General features: G+C 35.0%; 1 pseudogene; it reads left to right on the top strand.

Moving 5' to 3' along the window:
- The first annotated feature begins 4,099 nt into the window (after positions 1–4,099).
- The window catches only part of LOC127744913 (uncharacterized), a 28,117-nt pseudogene continuing 23,687 nt past the window's right edge, over positions 4,100–8,529 (top strand).

An 8,529-nucleotide genomic window follows, 5' to 3' on the forward strand; every position in this document is an offset into this window, starting at 1 on the left:
TGATTCCGAGTAGACTGGGGGCATGTTTTGTTTTGTCCTTTTGAATAGAGAACCTTGTCAGGAATTTTTTGGTTAGGTCTTTGAAGCTGGTGATTGATCTTGGTGGCAGGTTGTCGAACCACTTCATGGCCGACTTGGTGAGAGTGGTGGGGAAGGCTTTGCATCGAATCACATCGGAGGCGTCGACTAGGTACATTCTGCTTCTGAAGTTGCTGAGGTGGTGACTTGGATCGGTGGTGCCGTCGTAGAGATCCATATCGGGTGGCTTGAAGTTTCGTGGTACCTTCTCCTTCATGATCTCTTGCGTGAAGGGATCATGATTGCATTGGGCGGTGCCGCGTTCTATCTGGTCTTTCAGATTGGCCTCTATTTTCCGTAGTTTCTCTTCTAGTTCTCTGCGCTTTCGAGCCTCTCTTCTCAGCTCTTGTTCAGTTTCCTTTTGCTTCTTTATATCCTCTTCGAGTTGTTTCAGTCGGTTTTGTTGTGCCCGAACTGCTTCTAGAATTTCCGAGCTCTTTTCTTTTTCGGGATTTTGTGGATCTTTGTTTGGGAGTGATGCCTTTGGGCGATTCTGTTTGTTTCCTCCTGGAGTGCGCGGTGATAGAGGGCTGTCCGGTCGTTCTCCGGTGTCAACTTCATCCTCTTGCTCTGATGCAGCGTGGTCATTGTCAAGAGGGTCGTCCGCCATGGTAAAGGGATGACTTCCAGGTCCCCGGCAACGGCGCCAATGTTCCGAGGGTTACCTGAAACGAGTAGCTCGGTCGTCTTGGTGAGGCCCGAGGTGGGGGTCAGGGACCCGAGCTTGATATGTGGAGTGGTTGGTGGTTGTACCTGCAATGACACTCCGATGCTTAAGTTAGCATGGGTCCAAGCAGATATTGAGTAGAATTAGAGTATGGTTTATACCTGGGTGCTCCAGTGTATTTATAATAGTTGGCCGTGATCTTCCCTGGATAAGATATTCTGATCTTATCTTATCTTTTGGGAGTTTTATCTCTATCTTTGTGGAACCGCCTTTCCCAGGCCTTTCCGGCCTTTAGGTTTTGGGCTGCGTTCCTTTCTGATGGGCCTTCTTAGCTTTGTTTGTCCGAGGTCCGACCTCAGGCGTGGGCCTCGGGACGAGGTCGGACCTTTCATAAAGTTGCCGATTTAGAGGAGCTCGGTCAGGGTATGAACAGTTACCATACTGAGAACCTCCGATTCTCATACTATATTCTGTTGTTGTTTTTCATATGCAGGTCGTAAGCTACCTCGGTGAGTTGCGAGATGGTGACAGAGCGGAGGATCTTGATTATCACATTTTGGAGTCTTTTGATTACTTTTGTTTTTAATATTCTCACTTTTGTATTTTATTTGCTTTAGAGGTCAACTTTGAGAGAGATATGTTGTATATGTTGATTTAACTTTCAAAAACTCTGTCATGTCTGTATATGACTAGTCGGCCTAAACTTCGCAGGTTGAGGCTAGTATATATTTTATGACTATTATATTCATATATCTATTTATGCTTTCTTATCTTGTATCTATATCTTGTGCCTTAAGTTTGTATCTTCGTGTGAACGCTTTGCGCTTTTGTAACTCTGTTTTTGAACTTATTTTTTTATTGGGTTTCTAGAATTACTATTTCTTTCTATATATAATATTGTATAAGCCTTAGAATTGTCATAACCTTTGATTAACCTTTACTGTACGAAATGCAGTAAGGCTTAGGGTAATTAGGGTGTTACACTAGCTAGCTAAAAATAAGTTTGGATATAACCAACTTATGTTAGTTGTGTGATCAGTTCATTCGTCTACTTAAAAAAAATTAAAAATTTAAATTTCACATTGTGTATTTAGAAATTTATTGACCAATAACAAACTATTATTAAATGGACCTTCAATTCATAGCAAATTAATCATTAACTTATTTACTCGAGAGATACTGTAAAAAAAAAAACCAAAATAGAATTTTGGAGTTTGGATGTTACCACTTCTCTATTTGTTTATTTCTATAGGAGCAATGTAATCTTTTTGAAGAAATAAATTTAAAAAAAAAAAAACTCAATATTATTGCCAATTATATTAATCCTGCATCCTGTGGGCTGCAGGTGGTCCTTTAGAGTAATCGAATGCAATATAAATTATTTTAGTTATATTGTATCTAGTTTAAATTTAAAGAGTTAAAGTTACTACAGATTATTTATTTTATTAGTTTGTAATATTAAAAAATGATGTAAAATTTAAACTTGAGCAATTGTGAATTTTTCCAAAATACGAATTAAATATACTTTTTAATGCAAATATTCTACTGGATTATTTAATCCCCCAAGAGTCACATTGATGAAAGAGATATGAAAAAAAAATCCAAAATATCTTGCTCAACATTCGTCACCCGTTGCATAAATGGACTCACATCTGAAAAAAATAAAATAAAAACAACATAACACTTAACACATGTATTAAGCCAATAATATAACATTATATTAATTAAGCCAATAAAAAAAAAGCAAGAAAAGAAAGCACGAACACTACTCTCTCATGGTGTGGACGGCGGGAACATAGTGTGAATTGTGAAATGACACCAAGAATCAAAGGTGATTATTAGATTATATTTCTTATCTATTATAATTAAATTATAATAATTGATTTCATCAAAATCACACGGAAGACTTTAAAGTTCTTAACCTATAGATACGTATTTGACATTCATAGAAAAAATTTGATTATACTTGCTTTTGTTTATTCTATTAAGATAGGTTTAATTATTTTAGTGATGGATTATTTTATTTAATATGAAATAAAATATATAAATATATACAAATATATGATAATTAATTTAATTATTAATTTTTATTTTTATATTTTTAATGTATATTTTATATTTTAATTTATATTTTATAAAATTATATACCATTAATGTAAAGGCTAAATAAATGGAGAGCGAGCTGACTTCATGTCTGCTACTGCAGTCTTAAACAAGCCTCTTAAATTTCTACTTAAAAGGTAGGTGTATACTATGATATCTATATATAATTATCTAATTTACTAAAAAGAGATAAAAGTTTGATAGAGTAATAATTAAGCTGAAACTGAATTAATTAAGCCAAGTTGAATCAGCAGAATTAGTTACACTATCTCTCAGTTGGATTAGTTACAAGCTGGCTGTCATTAGGTTCAATATATATAGCCAATTATTAGTTACAAAGTGTGTTGTAATAGCTCAATTCACCTTTATCAAATTAGTAAAACTCTTCTCTCTTCTTCTTCAATTATCTCTTCTTGTTCCCTGTTCTACTACTCTTATTCTTCTCTTTCAGTTAGGCACTGATACCTTACATGGTATCAGAGCTGTGGTTCATTCAATCGTCATGAAGGTAAACATAGGAATCGCTGAAGCTCATGTTCAGCATCAACCTAACTTCACGTCCTCACCGATTTTGATGAAACTTGATGAAGACAACTTTCTCCAATAAAAAGATCAAGCGTAATCTATCGAAGGACACGATCTGTGACCACACATCATAGGAGAAGATATTCCAACTCAATACACAACTTCAGGAGAAAAAAATCCAAATTTTGTGAGGTGAAAACGGCAAGATGCTTTGCTCAAATCTTGGTTGTTAGCGTTGATGACCAAGCCTTTCACTACTCGAATGGTAGGTTGTCTGTACACATATCAGGTATGGAGAAGGTTAAAAAATCACTTTACATCACAAATTAGAGCAAGAATTCTGTAATTAAGGAACAAACTAAGTAGCATTAAAATTAGAAGTTCTGCTAGTAGCTATGTGTTATAAATTAAAGAAACGCTAGATACATTATCCTCAGTTGGAGAACCAGTCAGGGAAAGTGACCATGTCAGTGCCATACTCAATGGCTTAATAGAGGAATATGGACCATTGATTAGCTATAGTTTCACAATCGTTTAGTGTCTTGGTTGGAGAGTTAGAATCTTTGCTTCTTGCACATGAAAGCATGATAAAAAGATTCAGGAGGTCAGATTTGTTAATTCAAGTGAATGTAGCTAATTATTCAAACAACTATAGAGGTCGAGGGTATTTTAGGCGTGATTTCAGAGGACAAGGTGGAAGAATGATGAGAGGTGGTTCATCCATAAATGAAAGAAGAGCTTATGGAAGATCTGATGGACGATTCTATGACAATAATAGAAGATTTAACAGTGGCGGTCAAAATGAAAGACGATATGATAGTGGAAGTAGCAGACCAGTTTGCCAACTTTGTCGTAAGGTTGGCCCCACAACTTGCAGATGCTGGTTCAGGTATGATTCGTCATGTGGGAATGAAAGCTAGAATTCAAGACTAGGTTATGAGCACAAAGATGCTCAGTCATAGCCACAGGCTCACTTAAGTACTCTAGAAACACCATCCACTAGCTATGATCAAAACTAGTATCCGAACAGTGGTACTACACACCATATGATCCCAAATCCTTAAAATTGATGAGCAGTAAAAGCTGAGGGGTCAGAACTAGTAATTGTGGAAAACGAAACATGTTTGCAAATCATGTCTGTTAGAAATTCCATTTTTAAAACTGATTTGAGTTCTTGGAAGTTCTTGTTGCAAAAACTGCTACATGTGCCTAAAATAACCAAAAATATTTTGAGTGTATATCAATTCTGTTGTGATAATAATGTGCTTTTTGAGTTTGATGCTCATGGTTGTTGTGTCAAATCATAGGAAACCAAAGAGTTGATTCTACAGGATGAAGTTGATAAAGAAATGTACAAGTTTGTCAAATTCTCTCCTTCAATAAGTCCAGCTGCATACAACTCTATCATGTCCACAAATGAGCAATTTCTCTTATGGCATGCAAGGTTGTGGCATGCAGCAAATAAAGTAGTTAGTGCAGTCTTGAAAGATTGTAATTTGTCATTTGTTGAGAATGAAGAGCCTTGTACAGCTTGTAGCATAGGCAAGTCACACCAATTACCATTTCCAGTTTCAAACACAGTGTATCAGTTGGTGTGGAATTTCTAACCACAAACTAACCGGCAAGTGCACCAGGTCGTACCAAGTAATACCTCAGGTGAGTGAGGGTCGATCCCACGAGGATTGAGGGACTAAGCAACAATGGTTGATTAATTTACTTAGTTAGACAAGCAGAAAATGGTGTTGAGAGTTCAAAAAGTATTAAACAGAAAACTCAGAATATCAGAAGACAGACAGTAAATAAGTTGGGAAAACAATATGGAGAAGGCAGTTAAGATTTCAGAGTTATCTATTTTCCAAATTGAATTTTCTTATTAATTTATTTTAATCATGCAAGATTTAATTCATGGCAAACTATATGTGACTAGACCCTAATTCCTTAGACCTTTCTAGTCTCCTCTAACTCTCATCAATCGCCAATTCCTTGGTCAATTAATTCCAATTAAGGGGTGAAGTTTAATTCTAGTTATTATGCCACAAAAATCCTAATTATCCAAATATAAGAGGATTATATGTCACGTATCCCGTTAAGTCCAGATAATTAGAATGTAGAAGAAATTGTTTTCAAGCTGTTGTTCAAGTAAAGAGTTTTTCTAAGTTATACAAGAACTCAATTAGAAAGAGGGTCATATCTCCGTTCCACACAAATTCATAAGATAAAGAACGAAAATAATTCTTAAATTATAAATCAATACATGAATTAAAATAAAAAAACCATAGAATCAATCCATACAAATAGACAGAGCTCCTAACCTTAACAGTGGAGGTTTAGTTGCTCAAGGTTCAGAGAGAAAAAACTAGGATTCACGTAAACTGTAATTTACATTATGAGAATGGAATCGAATCCCCCCTAAAGAGAAGTTTCTTTTCTCTTTTATATCTAATCCTAATTAATTTTAAATATAATTTCTAAAATTAAAATAATATCTTTTCCTATTTAAAAATAAAATTTAAATTTAAACTTTACTATGAGTTTGTGTATTTTTCAATGATTTCTGGTATTTTCTGGTTGAAATTGAGGGACCTGAGCAAAACTCTGATAAGGAGGCTGACAAAGGACTACTGATGATGTTGGAATCTGACTTCCCTGCACTCGAAATAGATTTTCTGGAGCTGCAGAACCCCAAATGGCGCTCTCTCAACAGCGTTGAAAAGTAGACATCCAGAGCTTTCCAGAAATATATAATAGTTCATACTTTATTCGTGATTAGATGATGTAAACTGGCGCTCAACGCTAGTTTCATGCTGCATTCTGGAGTCAAACGCCAGAAACACGTCACGAACCAGAGTTGAACGCCAAAAATACGTTACAACTTGGCGTTCAACTGCAAAAGAAGCCTCAGCTCGTGTGAAGTTCAAGCTCAGCCCAAGCACACACCAAAGTGGGCCCTGGAAGTGGATTTCTGCACCTAGACTTATTTCTGTAAACCCTAGTAACTAGTTTAGTATAAATAGAACTTTTTACTATTGTATTTGGGTCTTTTGGTCTCAGTTTTATTCTATTATTCATCTGAGGAGACTATTGATCACGTCTGGGGGCTGACCATTCGGCCATGCCTGGACCTTCATCACTTATGTATTTTCAACGGTGGAGTTTCTGCACACCATAGATTAAGGGTGTGGAGCTCTGCTGTACCTCGAGTTTCAATGCAATTACTACTATTTTCTATTCAATTCGACTTATTCTTATTCTAAGATATTCGTTGCACTTCAACATGATGAATGTATGATCCGTGACACTCATCATCATTCTCACCTATGAACGCGTGACTGACAACCACTTCTATTCTACCTTAGACCGGGCGCATATCTCTTGGATTCCTTAAGCAGAATCTTCGTGGTATAAGCTAGAATTGATGGCAGCATTCATGGGAATCCGGAAAGTCTAACCTTGTCTGTGGTATTCCGTGTAGGATTTCGGGATTGAATGACTGTGACGAGCTTCAAACTCGCGATTGCTGGGCGTGATGACAAATGCAAAAGAATCAAGGGATTCTATTCCGACATGATCAAGAACCGACAGATGATTAGCCGTGCTGTGACAGAGCATTTGGACCATTTTCACTGAGAGGATGGGATGTAGCCATTGACAACGGTGATGCCCTACATACAGCTTGCCATGGAAAGGAGTATGAAGGATTGGATAAAAGCAGTAGAAAAGCAGAGATTTAGAAGGAACACAACACCTCCATACACTTGTCTGAAATTCCCACCATTGAATTATATGAGTAACTCTATCTTTATTTTCTGTTTATTATTTATTATTATTTGAAAACCCAATAATCAATTATTATCCGCCTGACTGGGATTTACAAGGTGACCATAGCTTGCTTCATACCAACAATCTCTGTGGGATCGACCCTTACTCACGTAAGGTTTATTACTTGGACGACCCAATGCACTTGCTGGTTAGTTGTGCGAAGTTGTGACTAATTGTGATTCATGTTTGAGAGCACCAAGTCTTTGGAGCCATTGTTGATGATCACAATTCCGTGCACCAAGTTTTTGGCGCCGTTGCCGGGGATTATTCGAGTTTGGACAACTGACGGTTCATTTTGTTGCTCAGATTAGGTAATTTTCTTTTTATTTTCTTTTCAAAAAGTTTTCAAAAAAATATTTTTCAAAATTTTTTCCTTTGTTTTCGAAAATTATTCCAAAATTTTCAAGAATGAATTCTAGAGTTTCATATAACATATTTTAGCTTGGCTGGCTATTAAGCCATGTCTAATCCATGAGATTTTGATTGAGGACGATGAATTCATTATTTTCTTTTTCCTATATGTTTTTTTCGAAAAAGTAATAAAAATCCAAAAAATCATAAAATCATAAAAACCAAAAATATTTTGTATTTCTTGTTAGAGTCTTGAGTCAATTTTTAAGTTTGGTGTCAATTGCATATTCATATTGTTCTTGCATTTTTTTTTTCGAAAAATTCATGCATTCATGGTGTTCTTCATGATCTTCAAGTTGTTCTTGGTAAGTCTTCTTGTTTGATCTTGATGTTTTCTTGTTTTGTGTCTTTTGTTGTTTTTCATGTGCATCTTTGCATTCATATTTTCTAAGCATTAAAGATTTCTAAGTTTGGTGTCTTGCATGTTTTCTTTGCATCAAAATTTTTTTAAAAAATATGTTCTTGATGTTCATCATGATCTTCAAAGTGTTCTTGGTGTTCATCTTGACATTTATAGTGTTCTTGCATGCATAATATGTTTTGATCCAAAATTTTCATGTTTTGGGTCATAATTGTGTTTTTCTCACTCATCATTAAAAATTCAAAAATAAAAAATATCTTTTCCTTTTTTCTCTCAAAATTTCGAAAATTCAGGTTGACTTAGTCAAAAAATTTTAAAATTAGTTGTTTCTTGTAAGTCAAGTCAAATTTTCAAATTTAAAAAAAAATCTTATCTTTTCAAAACTTTTTCAAAAATTAAATCTTTATCATTTTTCTTATTTATTTTCAAAAATTCTTTAAAATATTTTTCAAAAATCTTTTTCTTAATTTTATCTTTATTTTCGAAAATTATGCTAACAATTAATATGATTGATTCAAAAATTTGAAGTTTGTTACTTTCTTGTTAAGAAAGGTTCAATCTTTAA

Source organism: Arachis duranensis, chromosome 2, assembly GCF_000817695.3.
Source record: "Arachis duranensis cultivar V14167 chromosome 2, aradu.V14167.gnm2.J7QH, whole genome shotgun sequence".
NCBI lineage: Eukaryota > Viridiplantae > Streptophyta > Magnoliopsida > Fabales > Fabaceae > Arachis > Arachis duranensis.